Source organism: Chionomys nivalis, chromosome 5 (assembly GCF_950005125.1).
Source record: "Chionomys nivalis chromosome 5, mChiNiv1.1, whole genome shotgun sequence".
In the NCBI taxonomy this organism is placed as follows: Eukaryota; Metazoa; Chordata; class Mammalia; order Rodentia; family Cricetidae; genus Chionomys; species Chionomys nivalis.
Genome location: NC_080090.1, coordinates 77,732,431 through 77,758,982, shown reverse-complemented (window position 1 = coordinate 77,758,982; position 26,552 = coordinate 77,732,431).

The following is a 26,552-nucleotide window of genomic DNA, read 5'->3' as shown; positions in this document are numbered from 1 at the left end:
CTTCTCCTGAAATAGCAAAATGTCAGGGGAGGAAAGTGCTTGTCAACACAGTCCTAAAAGCTGTTCAGTTTGCAATGTTTCAGAAAACCATCCCAGTTTACATGTGTTGATAAACTTAGATTTGAGCAGAGAAGATCTTATTTCTTAAAGTGAAAAATCCTATATCTCTAAATTAACCACATGTGTTTTGCTAAATTTTTGTTACTAACAACTTAATTTTGAAAATAAATAATTGATGGGACAAAGTAATATTAAAATGCATTGAGTTCCTATGCCCAGCTGAAGGTCCCACCACTGACACTGTTCTGAGCTGATGATTGCAGTTTCTTCCTGTAAAAGGGACAGTATAGTTACAGAATAAGTATGTTAATTATTCAAAACTATAAATAATGTGACTAAAAAAGTTTATCACAACTAACAAATATATAATTCTGATCAATAATATATCAAGTGTATCACTCCTCTTATTTCACATTCAGATGACTGAGGATTTGACTCAACAAGCATTTATTAAATGCAAAGAGTGTTTGTGTTAAGGGTCACATGCAGGACAGATTGTTACCTTGGTGACCACCATAATGGTCACAGTGAAATGATGGCATTTGCTGTTATCTATCAAGGCATTGCATTCAAGGACAAATACCAAGGTATTTACACACATTTTATTATTTGCATTCTATCCACACTTGAAGAGGTATGTTGTAGGAGAGGCCACTTGTTTGTTTCCCAGCCACCCGGCAGCTCAGACCAAAAATAACCAAACAGAAACTGTATTAATTAAATCGCTGCTTGGCCCATTAGTTCTAGCTTCTTATTGGCTAACTCTTACATATTAATTTAATCTATCTCCATTCATCTGTGATCACCACAAGGTCGTGGCCAACCAACAAAGTTTCAGTGTGTCTGTCTCTAGTGGCAGCTCCATGACTTCTGTCTAACTCTGCCTCCTTTCTCCCAGCATTTAGTTTAGTTTTCCATGCTTACCTAAATTCTGCCCTGTCAACAGGCTGAGGCAGTTTATTTATTCACCAATGGTATTCACTGCAAATAGAGGAGAATTCCAGATCAGGGGTATATAATCTACAATACATGCTGAGGCTGATGTTTGAGACAAATGAAAATGTCTTTTCCTTAGTCATTGTAGTACATTTTTGATATTATACTTTAGAATTTAATGTATATTTTTAAAAAACTATATTTTGAAAGAAGGCCTTAAGAGTTTGAGAATACAACATAATTTTGTGATTAATAAACATGTAGTAAAATTAATTATAAATTTCAGGTCTGAGGTGGAGCTCAGTGAAGGATACTTGATTAATACGTATGAGGCCCTGAGTTTGATCCCAGGCAGGACAAAATAGTTATTAATAAATAAGTGATGTGAAATACAATAAAGAAAGCATAAAAAATGTAATGTCAACTAGCATGTAGATAAGTCTTTAAGGCTTTTTGATGGGACCTATGATAAATGAAACTGTGTCTGTAATGTGGCTCAGGCATGAAAAACACAAAGCCCACTGAGCACACAGATCTTACTGAAATATACCCAAGTGTTCATATAAATCGATTGCCCTGCATGAACTATTCTTTTCAAAAAAAGGACTTTTTAGCTGGTATGATACCTTTGAAAGAAATAGTCTTTGCTGAAAATGTTTCAAGAATAATTAAAATGTTACCAAGAAATAGCTGACTTTTAAAAAATATTTTAACTTTTTAAAGATAACCTAAAGGCATTCATATGCATTGATGTTTTACAAAGGGATTAAAACAAAACGTTTCATTTTGGATTATTTGATGAGGCTAAATTTGAATTCTCCCCTTCTTTCTGTGTGCCTACCTTCTGCCTCTAATCTGCAGTTATTAGCCTATCCGTAATCTGTGTGTGCGATGGGCATAGAATCCAAAAAAACTCCCAGTGACTTACCATTATATCCACTGAAAATGTATCTCTCAACATTCATCTGAGAAGCTTCCATTTTAGCAAATAGATATTAATACCGAGACTTAAAATTTATTAAGGTACAGAAAATAAGAAAGTGCAGAATGTTTAACTATAAATAGAATATATTTTAAAAAAAATCATAGGCTTAAGGATGTGGGTTATTTGGGAGAGGGAACAAGAACTGGTTGAGAGCCTGAGTTGGTGGAAAACAGCAACCCTTCAGGAGGGCGTGATCCATCATACCATATTGGGATAGAAGCAATACACGGGGTCTCGTCATCTGTGAAAACAAAAGAAGAAATTCTTTCCAAAGCATCATGTCCTTAGATCCAAATTTTAAAGTCAAGGTATTTCCAAAATATCTATGTTGGATTAGTTCAGCAGCATTTATAAATAAATATCTTTTAGCATCTGTTGTTCTTTCCTCAGCATTCAAACAATTCAAAGAGAGAATAATAGCATACAGTATCAAAATTCTCTGTGTATTTTCCATCTTTGTGCACTTTATTTAACCTCTATTTTGTTTATTTTTACTTTTATTTTATATCTCTGTATATCTTTGTACTGGAATAACTCTGTAGACCAGGCTGTCCTTGAACTCTCAGAGATCCCTTTGTCTCTGCCTCCCAGGCATTGGGATTAAAGGTGTGTACTGTCACACCTTGAAGTCACAGAGGTCAATCTCCCTCTGCCTCCCAAAGGTTGGGATTTAGGTGTCTACTACCACACTCAACTACTCTTTCTTCCTTTTTTTTTTTGTTTTTTACTTTAAGAACTTTAATTTTTAGCCTGCATATATTTTTAAACACACTGTAAATCATTTAAAGGTTTTCTTTGTCTTTGAATCTCTCTTTACTGTATATCTCTCTTTTTCTGACCACACGAGCCTTTAAATTACTAAGCAATATGGGGAGGATTAAAGCCTTAGCTTTGCCAGCTAGATCCAGCCCATTCCTTAGCTTTCCAGCCCCACATTGGGTCCCATTCTGTTGAAGGAACTGCGGGCCTCTTCCCACAACCTGGCTCCCGGCTGCCTGGCTAGCTTATGCTCCGAAATAACAACACACAAACTGTATTCTTTTAAACACTGCTTGGCCCATTAGCTCTAGCTCTTACTGTCTAATTCTCATATCCCAATCAACCCATCTCTAATAATCTGTGTAGCACCAGTCTTACCAGGAAAGATTCAGCATGTCTGACCTGGCAGCTTGCTCCAATCGCATCTGCCCCAGAGAGGAGAGCTATCGAGTCTGAGCTCACCTCCTCTTCCTCCCAGCATTCTGTTCTGTTTACTCCACCTATCTAAATTCTGCCCTATCAGATGGGCCAAGGCAGTTTCTTTATTGACCAATGAAATACCACATCACTTATCTATCACATTTTCACTAGAAGTATCTACCTTATTATTATAGAAAAATTTTACTCCATGTTCCACTGTTGAGAATCATTTTGTGATAGTTTTCTCCCAATAAAGAATGTATATCCTAAATTCTGAGTAATAGATTAGGAGAACGGATAATGTGCTCTTAAAACAGCAGCTTTATGTTTTAGGTCAAGATTCACAATTATAAAATTTGTGAGCTTCAAGAAACTTTAAAACTTTCTACTTATAAGGATATGTGCTTTGTTTAATGCCAATTGGTTGGCTTTGGTATATCAGATGATATCCAAATCTAAAATTAAAGAATTGAACATATATCCTTGAACATTTCTATTTAGGAATCCTTAACGTTTCTGCCAATATTACAGTCTGTTCTGTTTTTCTTCTCAGCTCCCATAGTTAAGTTTTAGTTAAGTATAGATAGACATTTCAGAGCATATGGCATTTCAACAAGCTGAATGTCACAATTAACTAATCTTTAAAACAGGAAATTTATTTGATATGAGTTCATTAAATAGTATAAAAGTTAATGCTTTCCAATTTTTGATACAAAACATTAGTCTTACTGAATAAATTTCATGTTAGTATTCTGAGTCCTAGGTCAAATTCCTTTTGGTTTTTGTTATGTCCAGCAGCAGAAGTTAGTAAGTTTTTCCCAGCAGGCTCAGTGGGAAGCAGCCCTCCCCATGTCAGGTTCTGTGTGGGTACGGTACAGGATTTGGAACAGTTCTAACCATACATTCAGTATTCAGACACTTATACTCTTGGCATATAGTTTTCATTCCTCTTAATGTCAAATCGCAGGCTGAGGTCTTTAGATTTCTATACAAAGAACTCCTTCTGAAGTAGAATGTAGGAAGAGAAACTTTGAAGATACATTGAACTTCTTTAATTAGGACCATACCTTTACTACTCTTTTTCATTCCTCCTTTGCTGAGGTCATTGCTCTTCTGAAACAATAACAAGCCTCCTATGTCTGTTAATCCACCACAATAGCCATTGATGTGCTTTTCCGGGAGAAAAAAAAATATCAAAATAACTGTCTTCCCCAGCTTTTAAAAATTACTACTCTATCTCCATCACTCACTTTTTGGTTAATTATTTTCTTTGGGTGTTTTATCTGACTGTTGTGACACAGGATCGCTAATTTTCTGATCCTCTCACCTCCTCCTTTTCCCTCAGTCTCGCTCAGATAAGATCTTGAAAGTCCGATGTGATGGGATGAGTTTATGAAATGTATAACAGCATTGTCTTAAATAAGCAAGGATATATATATATACATATATATGTGTGTGTGTATGATTGTATACAAGGACATATGTATATGGAACCACTCAAATGATATTATGTCTTCTGTGATAAGAATTTATACATTTAAAATAATGGAAGAATACATGGCAAATTTATTCTGAATTCTAGAAAATAAATATCTTTTTGATATTTTTTATATTTTTAATTAAAAATTTCCACCTCCTCCTTTTTAAACATCATAGGATAGAAAGGATCAAAACTTGAAATTATCTAATAAATAGTAAACATACAAACAGCATTCCTCTGTAGAAAAGTTAAAATTTCCTGCTTGCATCTTATTATTGGATGGTATACAGTGGTGTCCACCATTTGTAAGTGTAGTATAATTTTATAAAATGGAAGGAATAATATAATTATCTAAACTATTCATAGAATCTTTGTTTTGATTTTTTTCTCTTTGAAAAGTGTTTTGTCAGTTCTCAGTAGTCCTCATTGTCCATTATGTTCAGCGAGACCGGTTTTGTCCCATGCCTTTTCAGTCCCCGGCCAGCTGGCCTCGGTGAGTTCCCGATAGAACATCCCCAACTGAAGAACAATGGCAATGGGTTCTTGATCCTATTGCACGTAATGGCTTTGTGGGAGCCCAGGTAGTTTGGATGCTCACCTTAATAGACCTGGAGGGAGGTGGGTGGTCCTTGGACCTCCCACAGGGCAGAGAAACCTGCTTGCTCTTTGGGCTGAGGAGGAAGGAAGACTTGATTGGGGGAGGGGGAGGGAATGGGAGGTGGTGGCGGGGAAGAGGCAGAAATCTTTAATAATTAAATAAATTAATTAATAAAAATAAATTAATTAATTAATTAATTAAAAAAAAAAGAAAGAAAAGTGTTTTGTCTTCCTTCCACAAGTAGAAATTCCCTTTTTGTCTGTGGTATCTTCCCTGGCTACATTGTTCCAGATATTCTTTTTAAAATGCTTTTCCTGTTGAATATTTATTTATTTATTTAGCCAACTGGAGGCAAGAAGACTAGAATCCATAGCCTTGATGTGGTATTAAAATCTGAAACCTAGCCTAATTTTATAGATCGTAGTATGGTGAAAATCTTTCCAAGGGATCAGGACTGTGTTCAAACATGTTTGACTCTAGCTGTTTTTCTATTTTTCCTGCACTACTCTTTGGGATGTGTTCTCTGAATCTCCCTTTAGAATGTGTTGGGAGATCTGGAGGAAAAACCTGACATTGTGTGGGAAATTCCCAAAATACAACTCCCAAAGGTTTTTCAGTCTTGTGTCTGTACTCCGCTTTCAGCATTTGTTAAATGTACTATTTGAAAACTCTTGCCAGCTTATGGCATATGGTGACTTGTGCTCCTCGCAAGCATATCTTAGTTATGATTGCTTAGGCAGGCTCAACTATCTAGTGTTTGTACTGTTGATTTGCCTTGAATCTTAATCTCAGATGAATCTTTGTATATATATAATGTTTATAGTTGGTTTTTCAGGTAGCCATTACTAATACCAAGGAAAAAAAGGGGGGATAGTCTATTTGTTTTTAAACCAAAATAAAGTAAAAAATGCAAGTGACAGTTTCTACCAAACTTAGAATATGTTCCTAAAATCTAACTATGGCTTAATCTATGCAATGCAATTATTTTTATATTTACACTAAAAATATTCTCTTAAATGAAGAGAAGGCTCGGTGGTTCTTGTGTATGCATCATGAGGGACTGAGGCAAGTTGCCTAGAAACCTAGAAAGAGAGACACAGTAATAGGAATTTGTAACCCCAGGGCTGGAATCTGGTGACAGCACACTCTCATGAGATTGCTGGCTAAACCTGCATAACTCAAGCAGCAAATTTCAGATTAAGAGAAAATCTATCTCAAAAAATAAGTAAATTAGTAAAATAAGGGGGAAAATCATAAACACAACCACTATTGACCTATGGTCTTACATTTACCCAACCAGTGAGCACAGCTCACTTGTACTCATGTAATAAGCACTCACAAACCCACATAAATAGTTACAAACATGCACAAACACACACACACAAAGAGAGAGAGAGAGAGAGAGAGAGAGAGAGAGAGAGAGAGAGAGAGAGAGAGGGAGGGAGAGCTGCATGAGCTAGAGCAAGACAGCCAGAGAGATCTTTTTTTTATTGAAAAAAAATTTTCTGCCTCCTCCCTGCCTCCCATTTCCCTCCCCCTCCTCCCGCCCCTCTCCCCCTCCCCCCACTCCTCTTCTCCTCCCTCTCCAGTCCCAAGAGCAGTCAGGGTTCCCTGCCCTGTGGAAAGTTCAAGGTCCTTCCTCCTCCAATCAGGTCTAGGAAGGTGAACATCCAAACTGTCGAGGCTTCCACAAAGCAAGAACATGAAGTAAGATCAAAACCCCATACCATTGTCCTTGGCCTCTCATCAGCTCTCATTGTCCGCCATGTTCAGAGAGTCCGGTTTTATCCCATGCTTTTTCAGTCACAGTCCAGCTGGCCTTGGTGAGCTCCCAATAGATCAGACCCACTGTTTCAGTGGGTGGGTGCACCCCTCGTGGTCCTGACTTCGTTGTTTATGTTCTCCCTCCTTCTGCTCCTCATTAGGACCTTGGGAGCTCAGTCCAGTCTCTGTCTCTATCTCCATCCATCGCTAGATGAAGGTTCTATGGTGATATGCAAGATATTCATCAGTATGGCTATAGGATAGGGTCATTACAGGAGCCCTATCCTCAGCTGCCCAAGGAACTAACTGGGGACATTGCCCTGGGCACCTGGTAGCCACTCCAGGTTCAAGTCTCTTGCCAACCCTTAGGTGGCTCCCTTAACTAAGATATGAGTTTCCCTGCTCCCCTATCCAACCTTCCTATATCCCTAATCATCCCGTTTCTCCAAGTTCCCCCATCCTCTCCTTCTCACTTTTCTCTCCCATCTCCCCTTACCCCCATCCCACCCCACCCCCAAGATTACAATGTTTTGCCCGGCAATCTTGTCTACTTCCCATAGCCAGGAGGATAACTATATGTTTTTCCTTGGGTTCACGCTCTTATTTAGCTTCTTTAGGATCAAAAATTATAGACTCAGTGGCCCTATCTATGGCTAGAAACCAATTATGAGTGAGTACATCCCATGATCTTCTTTGTGGGTCTGGGTTACCTCACTCAGGATAGTATTTTCTATTTCCATCCATTTGCATGCAAAATTCGAGAAGTCATTGTTTTTTTACCACAGAGTAGTACTCTAATGTGTATATATTCCACACTTTCTTCATCCATTCTTCCATCGAAGGACATCTAGGTTGCTTCCAGGTTCTGGCTATTACAAATAATGCTGCAATGAACATAGTTGAACAAATGCTTTTGTCATATGATAGGGCATTCCCAAGAGTGGTATTGCTGGGTCCAGGGGTAGGTTGATCCCAATTTTTCTGAGAAACCACCACACTGATTTCCAAAGTGGTTGCACAAGTTTGGATTCCCACCAGCAATGGATGAGGGTACCCCTTTCTCCACAACCTCTCCAGCAAAGGCTATCGTTGGTGTTTTTGACTTTAGCCATTCTGACAGGTGTAAGATATCCCAAAGTTGTTTTGATTTGCATTTCTCTGATCGCTAAGGAGGTTGAGCATGACCTTAAGTATATTTCGGCCATTTGAACTTCTTCTGTTGAGAATTCTCTGTTCAGTTCAGTGCCCCATTTTTTAATTGGGTTAATTATCAATTTTTTTCCTTTTTATTTATTTTTTATTCTTTTTTAATTAAAATTTCCACCTGCTCCCCGTTTCCCATTTCCCTCCCCTCCTCACAAATATTGCCCCCTCCCCCCACTCCCCTCCCCCTATCCCCACTCCTCTTCTCCTTCCCCCACACCATTCCCCCTCCCTCTCGATACTGAAGAGCAGTCCAAATTCTCTGCCCTGCGGGAAGACGAAGGTCTTCTATCTATGTCCAGGAAGGTGAGCATCTAAACAGGCTAAGCTCCCACAAAGCCAGTTCATGTATTAGGATCGAAACCTAGTGCCATTGTCCTTGGCTTCTCATCTGCCTTCATTGTCCGCCATGCTCATCTAGTTTCTTGAGTTCTTTATATATTTTGGAGATTAGACCTTTGTCTGTTGCTGGGTTGGTGAAGATCTTCTCCCAGTCAGTAGGCTGCCTTTTTGTCTTAGTAACAATGTCCTTTGCTTTACAGAAGCTTCTCAGTTTCAGGAGGTCCCATTTATTCAATGTTGCCCTTAATGTCTGTGCTGCTGGGGTTATACATAGGAAGCAATCTCCTGTGCCCATATGTTGTAGGGTACTTCCCATTTTCTCTTCTATCAGGTTCAGTGTGTTCAGATTGATATTGAGGTCTTTGATCCATTTGGACTTGAGTTTTGTGCATGGTGATATATATGGGTCTATTTTCATTCTTCTACAGGTTGACATCCAGTTTTGCCAGCACCATTTGTTGAAGATGCTTTCTTTCTTCCATTGTGTACTTTTAGCTCCTTTATCGAATATGAGGTGTTCATAGGTTTGTGGGTTAAAATCCGGGTCTTCTATACGATTCCATTGGACGACTTCTCTGCTTTTATGCCAGCACCATGCTGTTTTCATTACCGTAGCTCTGTAATAGAATTTGAAGTCAGGGATGGTAATGCCTCCAGAAGTTCCTTTATTGTATAGATTGTTTTGGCTATCCTGCGTTTTGTGTTTTTCCATATAAAGTTGATTATTGTCCTCTCAAGATCTGTGAAGAATTTTGATGGGACATTGATGGGGATTGCATTGAATCTATAAATTGCCTTTGGTAGAATTGCCATTTTTACTATGTTGATCCTCCCAATCCAAGAGCAAGGGAGATTCTTCCATTTTCTGGTATCCTCTTCAATTTCTTTCTTCAATGCCTTAAAGTTCTTGTCAAATAGATCTTTCACTTCCTTGGTTAGAGTTACCCCAAGATATTTTATGATGTGTGGCTACCGTGAAAGGTGATGATTCTCTTATTTCCCTCTCTGCTTCCATATCCTTTGTGTATAAGTGGGCGACTGATTTTTTGGAGTTGATCTTGTATTCTGCCACATTACTAAAGGTGTTTATCAGCTGTAGGAGTTCTTTGGCAGAGTTTTTGGGGTCACTTATGTACACTATCATATCATCTGCAAATAACGCAAGTTTAACTTCTTCCTTTCCCATTCGAATCCCCTTAATCCCCTTATGTTGTCTTATTGCTATTGCTAAAACTTCAAGCACTATATTGAAGAGGTATAGAGGGAGTGGACAGCCTTGGCATGTTCCTGATTTTAGTGGGATGGCTTTAAGTTTCTCTTCGTTTAATTTGATGTTAGCTGTCGGCTTGTTGTAAATAGCTTTAATTATATTTAGGTATGACCCTTGTATCCATAATCTCTCCAAGACTTTTATTATAAAGGGATGTTGAATTTTGTCAAATTCTTTTTCAGCATCTAATAAAACAATCATATGGTTTTTTCTTTTAGTTTATTTATATGATGGATTACATTGATAGATTTGCGTATGTTAAACCAGCCCTGCATCTCTGGGATGAAGCCTACTTGATCATAATGGATAATTTTTCTAATGTGTCCTTGGATTCGGTTTGCCAGTATTTTGTTGAGGATTTTTGTGTCGATGTTCATGAGTGAGGTTGGCCTGTAATTCTCTTTCTTGGTTGAGTCTTTGTGTGGTTTTGGTATCATGGTAACTATAGCTTCATAAAAGGAATATGGCAATGACTCTTCTGTTTCTATATTGTGAAATACATTAAGGAGTATAGGTGTTAGGTCTTCTTGGAAGTTCTGGTAGAATTCTGCATGGAAACCATCTGGTCCTGGATTTTTTTGGAAGGGAGGTTTTTGATAACAGCTTCTAATTCTTCGCGACTAACAGGTATATTTAGGTTGTTCACCTGGTCGTGGTTTAAGTTTGGTATATGGTATTTATCTAAAAACGTGTCCATTTCTTTTACATTTTCCAGTTTTGTGGCATACAGGCTTTTGTAGTAAGATCTAATGATTCTCTGAATTTCCCCTGTGTCTGTGGTTATGTCCCCCTTTTCATTTCTGATCTTATTAATTTGCAAATTCTCTCTCTGCCGTTTGATTAGTTTGGATAGGGGTTTATCAATCTTGTTGATTTTCTCCAGGAACCAGCTTTTTGTTTCATTGATTCTTTGGATTGTTTTCTGTGTTTCTATTTTGTTGATTTCAGCCCTCAGTTTGATTATTTCCAGTCTTCTACTCCTCCTAGGTGAGTCTGCTTCTTTTTTTTCTAGAGCTTTCAGGTGGGCGGTTAAGTCTCCAATGTGTACTTTCTGTGTTTTCTTTAAGTGGGCACTTAGTGCTATGAACTTTCCTCTCAGGACTGCTTTCATAATGTCCCATAGGTTTGAGTATGTCGTTTCTTTATTTTCATTAAATTCAAGGAAGACTTTAATTTCTTTCTTTATTTCTTCCTTAATCCAGGTATGGTTCAGTAGTTGACTGTTCAGTTTCCATGAGTTTGTAGGCTTTCTGGGGGTAGCATTGTTGTTGAATTCTAGCTTTCATCCATGGTGATCTGATAAGATACAGGTGGTTACTAATATTTTTTTTGTAACTGTGGATGTTTGCTTTGTTACCGAGTATGTGGTCAATTTTCTATTCTTTCCTATTTGGGTGGAATATTCTATAGATGTCTGTTAAGTCCATTTGATTTATTACCTCCATTAATTCTCTTATTTCTCTGTTAGGTTTCTGTCTAATTGACCTGTCCATTGGTGAGAGAGGAGTGTTAAAGTCTCCTACTATTAATGTGTGCGGTTTGATGGCTGCCTTGAGTTTTAGCAATGTTTCTTTTACGTACGTGGGTGCTTTTATATTAGGGGCATAGATATTCAGGATTGAGACTTCATCTTGATGAATTGTTCCTGTTATGAGTAGAAAATGTCCCTCTCCATCTCTTCTGATTGATTTAAGTTTGAAGTCAACTTTGTTAGAAGTTAGTATGGCCACACCTGCTTGTTTCTTAGGTCCATTTACTTGATAGGCCTTATCCCATCTCTTTACTCTGAGTAGGTGCCTGTCTTTGTGGTTGAGGTGTGTTTCTTGTAAACAGCAGAATGTTGGATCCAGTTTTCATATCAAATCTCTTAGCCTGTGCCTTTTTATAGGTGAGTGGAGTCCATTGACATTAAGTGATATTAATGACCAGTGGTTGTTAACTCCGGTCACTTTTTTAGTAGTAGATTTTGTGTGTTTCCCTTCTTTGAGTTGCTCTGGTGAAGGGTCTCTAGATGTCTGAGTTATTGTGGTCATTGTTGGACTCCTTGGTTAGTGATTTTCCTTCTATTACTTTCTGTAAGGCTGGATTTGTGGCTACGTATAGTTTAAATTTGTTTTTATCATGGAAAATTTTGTTTTCTCCATTTATAGTGAACGAAAGCTTGGCTGGGTATAGTAGTCTGGGCTTGCATCCATAGTCTCTTAGTTTCTGCAGTACATCTTTCCAGGACCTTCTGGCTTTCATGGTTTCCATAGAGAGTCAGGTGTAAGTCTGATAGGTTTACCTTTATAAGTAACTTGGCCTTTTTCCTTTGTAGCTCTTAATATTCTTTCTTTATTCTGTATGCTTTGTGTTTTGATTATTATATATGGCGAGGGGATTTTTTTTTATCCAGCCTATTCGGTGTTCTTTATGCTTCTTGAACCTTCATAGGTATATCTTTCTTTAGGTTGGGAAAGTTTTCTTCTATAATTTTATTAAATATATTTTCTGGACTGTTGAGCTGTGCTTCTTCTTCTTCTACTCCTCCTATTATTCTTAGGTTTGGTCTTTTTATTGTGTCCCATATTTCCTGAATGTTTTGTGATGAGAATTTGTTGGCCTTGCTGTTTTCTTTGATCAGCATGTTTATTTTCTCTATGGTATCTTCAGAATCTGAGATTCTTTCTTCTATCTCTCTTATTCTGTTGGTTATGCTTGTTTCTGTAGTCTCTATTCGTTTACCTAGATTTTCCATGTCCAGCCAGCCTTCTGTTTGTGTTTTCTTCTTTGCCTCCATTTCAGTTTTCAAGTCTTGAACTGTTTCTATTATCTGTTTGATTGTTTTTCCTTGGTTTCCTAGGGTATCATTCACTGATTTACTCAATTCTTCCAACTTTCTGTTATACTTCTCATCCATTTCTATAAGTGCATTTTTTACATGCTGTTTAAGGGCGTCAATCACTTTCATAAAATCAATTTTTTCTACTTCTTCATGATTAAGGTGTTCATGTCCTCCTGTTGTGAGGTCGCTGGGTTCTGGTGGTTTCATATTGCTTTTCAGATTGTTGGGTGAATTCTTGAATTGGCGCCTGCCCATCTCTTCCTTGGAATGCTCCCCTATGGATCTTCTTTTACCGGATCAGGTCTCTTTGCCTACTGATGTACCTTCCCAGTGATGGCACTCCCCAGTGTTGGCTCTCCTGGTGCTCCAGTGATGTCTCTCCTGGTGCCAATATCAGATCTCCATGCTGGTTATGTAGTTCGTAAACAAGGCGCCTACCCCAATGATGGCTCTCCTGGTGCCAAGATCAGATCTCCGTGCTGGTTGGGTAGTTCGTAAGCAGTGCCTTCCTTGCTTGGTGCAGGCAGGCCAGTGAAACAAAGGAACTCCCGCCTGCCTGCTTGCCCTGAGGATTCGCCCCCAGAGCCCAGACAGGCTGAGCTGGGTGGTGTTATGTGCCCGAAGAGGGAAGGGGACAGAAGGGATAGCCAGAGAGATCTTATTTCTTATTTCTAACTCATAGTCTATCATCTATTTGGAATATATTAGTTTGTTTATAAATTTTATACTTGGGTCAGTATAAGTTGAGTTGTAGCACACAATGTGCTCATACCACTTGGTCACCTGCTACATAGTAAGATTATTTGTATCCACTTCATCTTGCCTCATTACCAGATAGGCATTGTGTACAAGATTTTATTATTAAACAAGCTGAAACAGTGGAAAACATGTTTACATATATCTATTCAGTTTCTCTCTCTCTCTCTCTCTGTCTCTGTATGTGTGTGTGAGAGAGAGAGAGATAGATAGATAGAGAGAGAGAGAAAGAGAGAGAGAGAAAGGAATAAATATATATCTATAAGTTCATGTGTACCATGTTTAGGTGGGTACATGAGGATGTCAAAATAGAGTAATTTTAGATTAAATTAAGATAGAAACCAAGATATAAGTTGTTAAGCTATTGTAAACATTTCCTCTTAAGTGTTTTGGCATATGTTTAAACAAATATAAATGTCTAAAGTAAAATCCAAATGAGATATATTTCTAAAGGATACTTTAAGTAATCTTTTAGATTAAATATAATAGCATCATCAATAATTACCTGGCAAAGTGAATATTACTCAATGTATCAACATTATCCAAACTCAAAATTTGCTTGTTAAAAAGTAATCACTATAAAAGTAAAATTATTTTCAAATATTTGTCAGGAACAACTGGAAGCTGTTTTCAAATTATTTAATCCCTAATATTTTTTTAAATATTCTCTGATAATTTGCAAGTTAAATACAATCTTTAATTTCTTGCCCATTTTAATCCATTTCAGGAAGCAAAATCTATAAGGCTGTTATGAGTTTTAAAAAGAAAAGCCACTTCACAAAATTCTCCCCAAAAATGAATGTCACATCTTTCACTCTAATGTTTTATTCATATACAATGCCAAAAGGGAAATGAGGCATCATAGGTAAATAATCCTTTCATTGACTTACATTGCTCACTGCCACTCCCGCTGGTCTAGTCAAGCATAGATACTGTTTTCAAGCTTGGAAGCTCAAGGTAGCCCCTGAAATACATAAATCAAGCATTTCCTACATAATCTCTTGCTGCCATTTTCACAAGGGCACACATTTCTCTCTTTCTGTTGCCAAACTAATATCAAGATTATCCAATATCCTTCTTGCCTTGTGCCTCTGCAGCTATCCACCAACTAATAAAAGCTTTATGTTGGATTTGCTGAACTTTCAATGATTCTGATGATATTTCCAGTCAACAAAGGGAGCCAATAAAAGACAAACATTTCTGTAAATGCATGACAACACATAAACCTTTCCTTTTCATAAAGCAGTTGTCAAACAGTCTTTTTCAATATGTTCTTGAACCAACAATTTTTTCCTCCAATCAAAGACAGCCTAAGAAGGCATCATTATTATTTGATTAATATTATCCTGTTATTTCAGTTAAATTCTAAATTCTAGGTTTATAATCTTAATTTTAAGAATATCATGATTGTTCAGAATAATACAGCCTATAAAACAGTTTTTACTTTAAAAATGAAGTTCAGCATAACTGGATGAAGAATAATTTGAAGTGTTTACTGTCATTAGAACATATAGTGTCTACCTCAGAGATATTGAGAAAATATATTTGCAACATTTCCCATTTTATGTGTTGTGCAACATTAATTTTTAGAAAAATTAATAGATTTATAAAAATGTAATCTCCAAATCTTATAAAACTGGACATACTTATAAAACAGGTTTTTGAAAGTAATAATTTGGTAGAGACCTTTCTCAACCCATAACATGGTTCTAAACATGATGAATAGAACAGATGAGTGCTTCCTTTGTGGAACACCAGACCTAGACTTACCACTAATTAGGAAAATTTTCTCAACTCTTATTTCTATAGAAAAACAATATTACCCTTGAGTTTTTACATGAAATAGGATTTGGAAGTCTGTGTTAGGATACAAATGTTCTTTTGCACAATTTGCATCTGTTTTCTGATCTTCAGAATATTTTAATATGTAACAGAAAATGAGAACCATATGGATTAATTCCAGGCTAAAGTGGTTTGATGGACGAAGGGTCCCTGAAAAGTTGCTGTGAACACCTTCAAAAAATTACTTCGCCCAAAAAAAGCAGAAAGCAGTTTGGAGAGAACTATGCCCAAATTCTCAAATATTGTTTATAAATGTGTGTTTACATTTAAAGGGGGTAATGCTATAGAGATTATCATTAGTATAGATCTTACTCTATTGATAAAAATTTTAGGTCAATCTTATTATATTTCTGCTCTTGATTAAGGTAATGCATTTGTGTAGCTCATTTTAAAAAAATAATTCATAATTAAGAAATATAGGTTTATATGTAATCATCTATAAGGTTTCCTAGATGTACAGAGAAGTATTTTAGATGGATAGGCATTCTTCAAACCTTTCAAAAAGCTACAAAATAATACATTTAAAATGTTTAAGAACTTAGAAAATTTATGACATGAGACATATCTGCTCCTGGTAGCACCAATCTACTTCAAGAGGATGATAAGCATCATAGAGGCTCCTTATGGAGTTTGATAGCCATTTGGGCTGCTTGATGATATGCTGTATGAACTGGACTTGCGAGACCCACAGAGGAATGATTGCTGAACTTGCCTAAATGTTAGACTTTCCTTCAGGATTCCTGCTTCATGAAAGAGTCTGCCAGAAATTCTGTAGGACACAGAAAAAAATGTAACTGATAAACTGCCAATATTGGCATGTCTTTGAAGTTTCTTGCTTTATGGAAAAGTCTGCACATCTGAAAAAAAATGAGGCTACCAAAATATGTTTGGCTACCATTTTTTGTGGATCTGTTTATTTATTTATCTATTTAGTTATTTATTTTAGCTGTTTCAGATTTTATATAAATCCATGCCCTAGATGGTGGGCAACATTTTGTAAATGGAGATTACTCATTCATTCCTAGTCATGCAGGCCTGAATAATCACACAGAAACTATATTAATTACAGCACTGCTTGGCCTTTTAACTCAGGCTTTTTATTATCTAACTCTTGTATCTTTAATTAACCCATTTCTGTTAATCTATATATCACCACAAGGCTCTGGCCTACCAGTAATAGTCCAGTGTCTGTCTCCTTTGCCAGCCAAATGGTGTCTTCTTGACTCTGCCTACTCTCTCTAAATATCTCTTCCAACCTGGCTATATTCTGCCTTGTCACAGGCCAAAGCAGCTTTATTCATTAACCAATAAAAGTAACACATACACAGAAGCACATCCCACTTTATTAATAATACAAGATAAACTAACAGGAATGAGCAAACAGCTCACTGGACATTTGATTTTATATATATATATATATATATATATATATATATATATATATAGAGAGAGAGAGAGAGAGAGAGAGAGAGAGAGAGAGAGAGGAGAGAAGAAGAAGAAGAAGAAGAAGAAGAAGAAGAAGAAGAAGAAGAAGAAGAAGAAGAAGAAGAAGAAGAAGAAGAAGAAGTACTGCCTTATCCAGCTACTCTCTGTGCCAAGGGTACTTAGCAAATTCCTACATTTCTTTGTAACCAGAAAGCAATGGCAGTCCTACACATATAAGTAATGTCCATTCTACCCTGGAAGAAATGGACACCTAAGAGGAGCACATAGCACTTGGTAACTGGTAGTGCCAATTTTGATAGGTGGCTAATAAGGGTAATAGAATACTTTCAAAAACTGTGGTAAAATGTTAAAATCAATGTAGATATTTATGGTCATGGATAATCTTGCAAACTTTGACAATCCAAATCATGTAACAGAACTTTTGTTTGTTATTGCTGACCTCAACATTAAAAATCAGATACATGAGATGTCAGTTGTAATAACTGATGCATTAAGAGACAGAGTACAATGTAACTGCCAATGATTATGACCAAATCTATAAATGAATAACAATGTCAGTACTGAAAACAGTGTCTTTTGACAGTCTTTGGCAATAAATGATATTAAAACTACAGCAAATCACATATAATTTTGAAAATTAATAAAAGGTAAACTAGTGTTGATGAGGACATCTTAATATTTATTTTTTTGTTTTTTCAAGGCAGGGTTTTGCAGTGTAGTCCTGGTTGTCCTAGAACTAGCTCTTGTAGACCTGGCTGGCCTCAAATTCACAGAGATCTTTCTACCTCTGCTTCCCAAGTGCTGAGGTTAAATGTGTGTGCCGCCATTGGCCAGCTAGAACCTCTCAATATTAAATAGGGTTGGTGGATCACAAATTGCTTACATTGTCATGAGAAAACTTTGTAACTTTTTCAAAAAAAATGAAAAATGTAATTACTACATGTTTAAAACTTACTGTTATAGCATATATCAGTATTTCCTTCCAATATTTGCCTTATATTAACCACTGTTATGTTTATAAAGAACAAGGCAAGAAAAAAAGGTATGATTTAAATGGATGTACCACATAAAAAAGATAATTATTTAAAATGATCTAATATAATAATCACATTTGAATTATTCTCCAATTTATCTATATATTAAAATAACACAATTTTATATATATATATATGCCCATTTTATTTTTGCTTATTAAAATTAAAAATTCTAAAGTAAGTTGGACAGTGGTGACACATAGCTTTAATGTAAGCACTAGCAATGCACCAGCAAGCAGTTCTCTGTGAGCTCAATGCCAGCCTGGTCTACATAGAACGTTCGAGGACAGACAGCGCTACACAGAGAAACAAAAGCAAAACCAAACAACCAGCCAACAAACAAAATTCTTATTAGAATTTTTAGTATTCTAAGACCAGAGCTTAAAGCTTGTTCTACCCTAGTCAATGATACATATCATTTCCTCATAATAGTGCTTATAAGATAGTGAGAAACTTAGGTGGTAAATAAATAATAGAATATAATAATATAAAAATATTAATTATTATATTACACTGAACTGTATAAATATAATTGAAATATTAAAGACTATCAAATGATAAAACATTTAGGATCAAGTGTATCCTGTCAATTTATAATTTTTTTATTGTGAAAGAAAATTAGAATGATAGCAAGAGAATGGATATGGACATTCAGCCTACACTATGAAATCTCAGTATTATACATCAAGATATGCATATTTATAGATAGATATGCATGTGTGTGTATGAATGCAAATTTATTCTAATTATCAAATTTTATTTTTACTTACTATATTAAGAATAGTTTGTTACCATATCATGGTTAAAGGAAACATTTCTACTTATATTTAATGTTTTGAATGCTATAAGCATTAGTTTTCTGGTTATTCTTATATTTTAAAGTTATAAATTAATTATAACTATATTCCTTTAAATATATTAAATTTAATCACATTTTCTTGTGTTTATAGATAAGCCAAAAGTGCCCATTTCTTCAAGCTGCAAAGTTTGTATATGACTTCCTTCAAATGTATGTAGCACTCTTTGCATATTAATGACTGTGCACCTGAGGAAAGCCTTCAATTGTATTTTGAGATTTTCTTTTTTTAATGTGTTAATTCTTTTGGGTTAAATTAATATACTTAATGTAGAGTTTAAGATATGCTATAGTAATAGACAGATATGAACAAATCATAGTTAGGTGGATAATGAGTCCATACAGACAGATAGATAATAAATTTGTTTTTACACAGTTTCTATATTATGCAAATTTCAAGATCAGTTCTCGGGAAGCCTGAAAAACCAGGTGACTCAATGGTGTACTTTCTAAACAAAGGCCCCTAAGATTCAGGCCCTGACTAAATTATGCTTTAATTTGGGTGGTATTTTGAACACAGTAAAACCAAAAAAAAAAAAATCATTTTCAATTTAGACTTTTATTTTACCTTTTCTATGTACTCAAATCATTGGGTGAGGCCTATCCTTGCCATTAACAACAATTTGCTTTTACAAGTCATGGGATGAAATGTTAATCTCATCAAGAACAAGTTTAACAGAGACACCAACATGAGGCTAAGAGAATGCCTGTGCATCTTCAATCCACTGAAATTGGCACACAGAATATGCCATCACTTGATATACTAGATATTATGGTATATGTAATTTATACTTCTTAATAAAATTTGAAGATTAACACTAAGCAGCCCAGAGATTATGTATTGTCTCGGTTAGTCTTTTGATGTAATGAAATACCCTGAGAAGACTAAATTAAGAGTTAAAAGTTTTATTTAAACTCATAGTTGAAAGTACAGCCCATCATGTCTGGAAACTTATAGCAACAGGAGCTTAGAGTGGCTCATCACATTCATCATCAGAAATCAAAGAGGGATGGCTGCTGTGGCTCAGTTCCTCTCTCCATTCCTAAGATCCATGATCCCAGTCAGGGAATGGTGTCAGCCACAGTGGGTAAAATTTCCCACCTCAGTGAGTGAAATCAAGATCATCTCCCATATGCTTGTCCAGAAGCCCACTTCACAGGTTATTCTAAGTTTCACGAACCTGGCAGTTAACACTAACCAGCACCTTCTCTCATCTTATTCATCTGGTAGTTTAATAAATAAATATATCTGTGATTTGTTCTGAGTTTACTTGGTGACAGTATATGTATAAGTGCACTCTACTGTTATTGGTGGTGAAATGAAGAGAATATCTTTTATATAGTATAAGTATAAGCAATATACTATCTCCAAAGTGAATTTTCTATGCTGTAGCTCTTTCAGAATTCAACCATACCATATTCTTTCCTGGCTTATTTGGTTTTGCCCTTAATTTACCTCCTTCCTCCCACTCTTTCCATAAATGGCTCTTCTATCCTTAAATAATCTTTCTTCCTCTGTGTCTCACCATGCTCTTTAGCAGTCTGTGCATAATGCTCACTGACACCAAAAATCCTTCTTTAAATGCAGCGTAAGTCACATCTTTCAGTCAGACAAGGGGTACTGAAAAGAGCATGAACTTTAGCAAGAGACAGGTTCATGAGCCATCCGTTGATTTCTAATTTCCAAAGTGCGGGTGGTCTTTTGTTTAAAAAGTTAATTCTTTCAACCTTCGGTTTTCTTCTATTTAAATTGAAGGTAAAGATATTGCCTCAAAGTTTATTATAAAGATTAAAGAAATTTTGTGGAGGAAATTTATGACTAATGACTACTAATTATCGCCATTTCCCCCCTCATTCTCTGTCCTCTGCATTTTCCTTTACTCTGGAAGTTACAGATGACCTGCTACAGATATAGAAGTCTTGTGTCTGCTTCTAAGGATAAAAGATTTAAAGAAATAGTATCTGTTCTCAAAAAGCTCAGAAGCCAGTTGAAACACTGTAAAATAAGTAATTATTAATAGCATGAGAATATTCATGAAGTAAGTAAGATATGTGGAAAATAGGCACAAATATCACTCAAAAGGGATGAACAAATTGTTTTGTTTACAAAGTTCATTGTTTCTATAAAGAACAGGAACATTTTAAAGTAACTGTACTAGTAAATTTGCATCAACATAACAAAATATCTGAGATAAATATCTTTGTGGAGGAAGGTTTCTTTGGGTTTATGATTTCTGAAGTTTATGTCTAGCTACGGAAGATTAATTCAATTGTAATGTGGCCAAAATGAGGCATCTTTGTCATGGTAGAAAAGCATGGTAGAGCAAAAATGCCTAGATCCTTGCTGACAGGAAGCAGAGAAAGTAGAAATGTCTGGAAACTGTCTGCCAGATACTATGATCCTATATGCTGAAGACGGCTACCCCAATGTTACAAAAAACTTTGGGTAACTGTGAAGGCAACGAGATGTCTCTGTCAATTCTAGAGTTTTGGAAGTTACTTTCAATGCAGTTCCTGTTTACTTAGGTAATATTATATCTTTCTGGAGTCTTTGATGGAGTTGAAGAATTTATAGTTATAGTTTTACTTAGTTATCATAAAAGATCAAGTAGATATAAATAATGTAACTGTAATTCTTGCTTGATACCTGTTTTATTATATGTAATTTTACTATGTTAAAGTTAAAACCTTCCTTTTCATTGCAGAAAAGCGGAGGTGATGTGTTATTTCACACTGTATGCTGTGATTACCATTGGTTAATAAAGAAACTGTCTTGGGCCTGCACAGAAAACAGAGCTAGGTGGGGACAACTAAATGGAATGCGATGAGGATGAAGGCAGAGTCAGAGAGACGCCATGTAGCCCTGTCGGAGACAGACACCAGAAATTTAGCTGATAAGTCACAGCCACATGGCCATTCACAGATTAATAGAAATGGGTAAATTAATATGTAAGAGTTATCCAATAAGAAGCTAGAGCTAATGAGCCAAGCAGTGATTTAATTAATACAGTTTCTTTGTGATTATTTCAGGGCTAAGCGGCCAGGAACCAAGTGGCTCTCCCCTCCTACAATACTTCTCATCTTTATTTTCATAATAATTGGAGTCATTGTGCTAATAAACATTTTTTGAAGACTAAAAATTAATCATTTTACCTATAACATGTGGGGATTGGTTGACTGTTAATACTGGATGTATTTCTGTAGTATAACTTAACATAAATACTTGATTTTCTCTAGTGTAGAAGAAGAAACTAGATTAAGTTGGAAAACACCTGTGAAGGAAATGGGATTGCTCAATTACTGCAAGAGAGACCTGAGTCATACCACCACATTGAAATAGGACTAGGGCATGAGCTTTGCGGAAGTGAGAAAGGCCTTATATATAAGGATTATGGAAATTAAAAGGGCACCTCACAAAATGAGACCACTGAAGATATATCTAGATTTCATCTGTTAGAAGTTATGGAAAGATATTGACTTTATTTGTTTATTGATATAATATGGGACTCTCAATTATTTTGGTTGTTTTAATAAATGTACAGAACATACTTCCTTGTAAGTATGTTCATAAACTAATGAATAATACTTAAAACACTGAAAATAAATTACAACCTAAATACATTTGGCAAAAATAGTAAAGCATACAGAAAAATAAACTGATAACTTTTACTGAAGTCAGGAAGAGACCAAGACAAAATGGGAGGTTCGATGTGTAGGCGAACTCACCTGCAGGAATGAAGACCAGCATCTTATCCTTACCACCTGAAAGTACAAAAGACCCTGAGGAGGATGCATTCCTGTGAGCCAGTGCTGAGAGAATACAGAAGGATGGCTGGCCTTCTGCCAGGGCTTCCCCTCCCGCTTCCTCAAAGTATAAAACCAACACGAACTAAGCTGAAGGAATGAGGCATAATGAAACAGAGGAGGCTACCTGGTGACCTGCCCCATCCTGTGGACACCCACAGTCTCACACTTGAGTGCAGAGACATACAGGTACATAAATACACAGAAAAAATGAAACGGGAAAGACAGAGTGCAATGCTTTTACTTATTGATTTATGTTTCTATTTTTCACAGTACTTATTAAAGGGGGTATGTTTGTTTCATTAAGAAGCAGATTATTGGAAGAAAACAAATGGTTCTCTTAGAAACAAAATTACATTTTGTTATTTCTTTATCTTGAAGTGCAATGTTTAACTACATATTTCTTGTGTGAGAAATTGCATCTGAATTTCTATAATTATTGAAATAGTAGGTAGATCATAAGGGGACTGGAGAGACTGATCAGAGAGACTGACCATTTTTTTTTTTTTTTTTAATAGAACAATTTCAATAACCAGTACCCACATGATATTTAACTACCATCTGCAATTTCATTTTTGTGTTATTAGCCATTCCACAATGTGTTCCAGAGTGATAAATGTAAATGGTAAACAGACATACATTTAGTTACAACCTTCATGTGAATAAAACAATAAAATACTAAGAAAATTATATTTAAGAATGTAAAATCTTATAGAATGTGAAACTCATATCAAGAATGGTCTATTCTTAACATTTCTTTGGTTGTCTTACTTTCTCTTGCTGCTGTGACAAAATACCACAAAAAATCAATTTAAAGAATAAAGACTATTTAGTTCACAATTCCTGATTAAAGCACACTTCTGTGGGATAACCCATTAGGATGAAGTGAATGTATTTTGCTCTCACTGGTTGATAATAAAAGCTACTCTGGCTTATAGCAATGTAGAATATTGCTAAGTGGGAAAGCCAAACAGACCTACAGGGAGAAAAAGGATAGAGTCAGAACAGATGCCAGCCAGGCACCAAAGCAGCAAGATGTATTAGACCACGGATAAAAACACGAGTCACAGGGCAATAGATGAATAAATAGGCTAATTAAAAAGTAGGAGCTAATTAGCAATAAACCTGAGTGATAGACCAACTTTTTAAAATTAATACTAAGTTTCCTTGAGAGGCAGAGACAGGCAGATCTCTGTGAGTGAAGGCCAGGCTGGTCTATAGAGCTAGATCCAGTACAGGCTCCAAAGCTGTTTCCAAAAAACAAAAACAAAACTAAGAAAAAAACCCAACATAATATTAAGTTTCTCTGTGATTAGTTAGGACTTGGCAGGTGGGAAGTGAAAGCACTGCCTCTGTTTAAAGTCCACCTACATTATTAGTAGGTCTAATATCTATTGTTTACCTAGGAAATGAGTCTTTAAACTCTGGCTATGATGTTATTCTTCAATTAATATAAAAAGGATGTTTTCCACAAACGTACAGGAGGACCCTTCTAGATTGTACTTAATTTTGACTTTCTTCACGTGATTCTAGATTATGTTAACAATATTAATCATCATGTTGACATCTGTATTTTTATCTCAATCTTAAACTTCAGTGTATTTCTTATTGCAGTGACTAATAACTGCCTTGAGATACACTTAATTCCTCTTATTTTCATCATCAGATTGCTTCCAATTTACATTAATCCTATTTATCTTGGTTGGCATTATGGTTTTCTTTATAATATTTATAACCTTTCTTAAAAATTACAACCTCTTAGAAATCCATTACATTATATTAATATAACTTGAGGAAATCATTTGATATATAAAAATCTAATCCAGATCCCAAAGAAGGTGTGGTTTAAAATGTCTATAATTTTTATGTGGTTTCTTTTCATTTTGAAACACATTATTTTGATCGAACTTTTACCCATTCATTCTCCACCACCTAGTTCTTTCCTTTTTACCACCCTCTATTTTCCTCCAACTTTTAAATTTGTTTTTTCAGAATCCACTTGCTGCTAGCTGTGTATGTATGACTCTAGGACAATAAACAGGAATGTATTTTCTCAATGGCCGCACCCCTGAAGTAAAAGACTCTCCATCCCTCAGCAGTCATGAATTATGAATAGCTTCTATGTTTGAGATGTAATGTCCTAAGACTCTTTCATACTTATCCTGTGATTTGGGTTTGCATTATTTTACATAGCTCTTAGGTATGCAGTTACAACTATTGAATTCATTTTTTAAATGCCCTTGCCATATGTACCAAATACTATATGGATCCAGACATTCATTACTTCTGGTTCTTACAACCATAGGGCCCATTTTCAACTATGAGTCCCGGTCCTTGGTAGGAGGATATGTTATTATCTCCTATTTTCAAACAAGCACTTCACAAGATCCTTGTCACTTCATATTGACCAATTGTATTGTTCATCTCACATGAATCACCATGTACTCCAAAGCAACCCTTGAGGGTTGAGAGGTACACTGATCTGTGAGTATAAAGATAAGCACTTAGAGGAGACTTTATTAATAATCTTATTTATGGAATATTAGTATTAAGCTGTGGGCCCTAGATAGCCACAGGTTTTTGACCTTGTTAATGGTATCAATAGTTGGTTTCTACATGTGGTATGTTACTTGTATATAAGAAACGGTTGTTTATGCTCATAATATTCTTGCTTTTTTGCAATGGACACTGTCTTTCCAGCAATCATGGTTCATTTTTAGAGTTCACAGCAAGGTAAGACAACCGATTACTTTAAGAAAATAATTGCCCAGGTTGTAGTGGCACGCCCCTTTAATCACAGTCCTCAGGAGTCAGAAGCAGGAAGATCTCTGTGAGTTTGAGGCTAGCCTTGTCTACAGAGTCAATTCAAGTACAGCTAGGGATACACAAAGAAAAACCCTGCCATAAAAAATAAAACAAACAAAAGAACAATACCAAAAAAAGAAAAAAAATGCAGCGGTTTATATGAAAAAATAGACATTCATTTCTAATTGTTTCGACTATAAAAATTGTCATCCCATACATTTACTGATGTTTCATTGTTAAAATATAAGAACAAGGAATGTTTCTGTCATGGGGCCTTTCACCCTTGCTCCTAACTTTTAATCTTGTCATTTTGTAGTTATTTAATTAATTAATTAATTTATTTTTTTTTTTGTAACAGGGTTCCTCTGTGTAACTCTGGCTCTACTGAAACTCATTTTATGAAATTTATTATATTTCAGTATGAAATGAGTTGTAACTCAGGCTGTATTCTTGCTCTTCTGCCTGCCTCTACCTCCAGAGTGCTGCTTTTAAAGTGTAAGCTACCATGACCAGCCCACTTTGTGGTTAAATTCAAAGCAGCTCATGTTTTTAGCTGTAACTATAATCAAGATATTTGAAAAAAGAAAAACTTTAGCAAAGGGAAAGTAGCTTAAAAATGACAAATGCTTAGTGTGTATTTTTTACAGACAGTTATCAAAGTTGGGCCACACATTTAATTGAAAGTTTAAAACTTTAGCTTATTCCAAGGACTAAGTCTTTAAGAACTCAATAAAGTGTTCTAGGAAAGAGATAGTATATATAATGCCAATAAACTGAGTACTGAATGTTTTGGCAAGGTTGACATTGCTGCAGCCATGTTTAGAGAATGAAAGAAAGCATTAAGAAAGTTTTATGTTACTATTAACTCTAAAAATCCACTTTCTTATTCATATTATCTCTCATTATAGTAATCATAACAAAAGAAAAAGGTAAAGTATAAAATTGTTTGGTTTAGGACAAATTTGACATTTTTAAGAAATAGAACATTTCACAATACTGCATTAGAAGTTTACCAATCTTATTTCTATATAAATGAAAAAAAGTATTAATCGTTTTGGGAAATTTAAAATGTTCCCTCATTTTATATTAATCAGATTAGATGTGCTGATGTGACCTAAATTATACACACATAGATGGCAGATTTATAATTTATTTATTAAGATCAAATTTAATTATTTTATTATTTGTAAACATATGTGGATTATCAGTTCTTATTACCAAAAAAGAATACAATATATTCTTTAGAATTAAGGGATTTATAGCTTATTTCTGATTTAATTAGAAAATTTAATTTCATTGTTATTACTGAAGAGAAGGACCTTGGTCTTCCCGCAGGGCAGGGAATTTGGACTGCTCTTCAGTATCGAG